The sequence below is a fragment of the Marmota monax genome, unplaced genomic scaffold (genome assembly GCF_021218885.2).
Source record: "Marmota monax isolate L192 unplaced genomic scaffold, Marmota_monax_Labrador192_F-V1.1 WCK01_AAM20220418_F8-fsc00305, whole genome shotgun sequence".
Classification (NCBI taxonomy): Eukaryota; Metazoa; Chordata; class Mammalia; order Rodentia; family Sciuridae; genus Marmota; species Marmota monax.
This window is the reverse complement of record NW_026693588.1, coordinates 1,040,707-1,043,613: the sequence shown is the minus strand read 5'-3', so window position 1 is coordinate 1,043,613 and position 2,907 is coordinate 1,040,707.

The window sequence follows — 2,907 nt, the reverse complement described above, 5'->3', positions numbered from 1 at the left end:
CTAGTCTTTCCCATTAAATATTATTATGTTTTAGGATTTAATCCAGAGTCCCATGTTGCATTTAATTTCTTTATTCTCTTAGTTTAATCTTAAAAATCTGATGTTTTCTCACTGATTTTTAAATATATTGGATTGTTATTTGATAGAATATTCCCAAATTTTGGTTTGTTTGATAATTTCTAAATTATTAAATTGGGGTTATACATTATCATGGAGGAGATTAAGAATGTTATATTTTTTAATTACCTTAAATCAGGGGCACATTATGTCTATCTGTATTTAGCAGTGATGTTAACTTCCATCACTTGTTTGTGATGACATCTGTCAGGATGTAAACTTTCTATTGTCTTTGCCATGGAACTCACTAAATTTTTAGATGAGATGTTTAAAGACTGCATCAGTACCATTCCTACTTAAATATTCAAAGTCTATATTTTTATTTCTAAAGGGTTCTCGCTTGTAACAATTATTCTAATGGCACTTTTCTATCTCATTCTACTTTTATGAACAAAAATTGTTTTGTAATGAAGAATTGTCAGTTTATTTCCATGTGTTTCTGCATTCAGTTACTTATTTATACATGTGTGGACTTGGATTTGGGATCTTTTCATGTTCAGTAGGATTTTATTTACTGTTGTTGTTAGCATTAGTTTGTTATGTGGCACCATAGAATGTTACAGAATGATCTTGCATTTTTGTACAACATCCTTGGAATCAATTAGCTCCCTTAGGACTCTGTATCCTTTCACTAGAGAATGTTTTTCAGGAACCAGCATCTGACAACTAGGTGTGCTCTTTGCTACTGACATGTTATTGTTTCTAGTTTCTTAGAGGACAGAGCTAGGAAATGTGTACAAGTAATATAAACTCCTGAAAACACATGGATTTATGTTCTTTGATCTGTATGTGTGCATAAAGTATATATGTGTGTGAGAGATGATTATAATATATATAGTGTACAATAACATTTGCTCATAATGATATCTTTGAACAAAGTTCAATAATTTGTTCTAACATACCCCCATTTCCTATTTTTCTTTTTTTTAAGCAGTGGCTTTTATTTTCTAAACTATACTTAATTTTTATTTCAGAAATAGAATATATATATCAGAGATTCAGAATTACTAATATATAGCCTTCTGAGAAAAAAATAAATTACTAAATGAATTGCACTGTGTATTTAAAATTCTTTGTTTTTAGCCATAAAAATTCAGTAGAAAAAGATGTTTTCAAATTTTCTCAATCCAACTCCTTTCTTCCCCATAATTATATGACTCACTTGTAATACTGTTAGATTTATTTGTCATGCTCCACATTTTCTCTTTTCTTCCATATCTTAATGGCTTGTATTTTAATTTTCATTCCCTGTAATTTGCACTTTGTGGTATACAATTCTATAGATTTTGAAAATGTAATTAATTGTATATCCACAACTGAAATTACATATGATACTTAATATTATCCCCCAAACTACCTCCAGTTTTTCTTTATAATAAACCCACTTAGTCTTCCTCCTAAATTCTGGTAAGGATTGATCTTTCTTTAGTCCCAACAATTCTGTTTTTCCAAGAGTTTAATATACAAGAATTATATAATATATAGTCTTTGGGGTATACTTGCTTTCTTTAGGAAAAAAATATGATTCATCCCTAATTTGCTACAATTGATACATAATCATTTTTAATTGCTGAGCAGTATTCCATTGCATGCATATACCAGGGTTAATCAAACCTTTGCACTTATGTTCTTTAATAATTTTGGATTCATGATTTTATGGGTGTGTCATTAACTTCAGGAAATTTGTCTCATTTTTTCTTCAAATATCTCTTTTGCTTCATTCTTTTTCTTCTGATAGCTTCTCTTTTCAGGACTCAGATTGCACATTTACTAAATGAATTGACAGTGTTCTATGACTTTTCTACAATCTCTTCTGGTATACTTTCTTCACTCGTTTTTCTCTTTGTTTCTGTTTGAGTGATTTCTATTGATCAATCTTCACGTTCACTGAAACGTTCATGAATTTCATTCAGTCTACAGCTAAGCCTATCAAAAGCATTCTCAGTTCTTTTACATTATCTATTGTTTCTGCCATTTCATTTCATTCTTCCTCGTATTTGCCACCTTTCTGTCAAAATTATCCATGTTAGTACACATATAATCCAACATGTTCAATAAAAATTAAAATACTAATAATGATACTTATTTTATTATTTACATTTTGTGATGCTGGGGATTAAACCCGGCATCTGAGCATATACTCCACCATTGAACTATATTTCCATCCCTAATAGTAGCTACTTTACATTGTCAAATAATTCCTATATCTTTGGTGTAAATTAGTTTGGTTCTGATAATTGCTTTGCATCTTTGGATTATATTTTTCTGAATATGTTTCTATGTCTTACACTTTTTTTTTGGAATGCAGACATTCTGTTTAGTAGAATAGGTTTGAGTCAAGTAGGTTCTATACCTATTTAAGAGTTTATCATTTCTTCTAATATACCTCTATAGTGTGTGTTAGAATTAATCTAGATAAGGATTAGACTAGGGTTAATGGTTGTAGTTATGGCCATAGTTGTAACAAAGTTGGCAGTGAAGTAAGTTCTTAAAAAATATAAAATATATGCATGCCAAGTTTCTTACTGATAAAATTAAAGCATATAAAATTACTTTTAATGGCCAGAATATCAGTTTCATTATTTTGTTAAGTTTTTAAATATAACTTCAAATAAACAACTGGATATTTTCCATATGTAAGGCAGGATATAAGTTTGTGCTTCCATGTCTAAAGAAATGCACTTATTGAGAGTAGTCTTACATTTTCTTAAGAGAAATAAGTGAGTTACAATTTCTTGCAGATAAAGAACAATTACAAAATAAAATACATTAAGAATATATATTATAGAC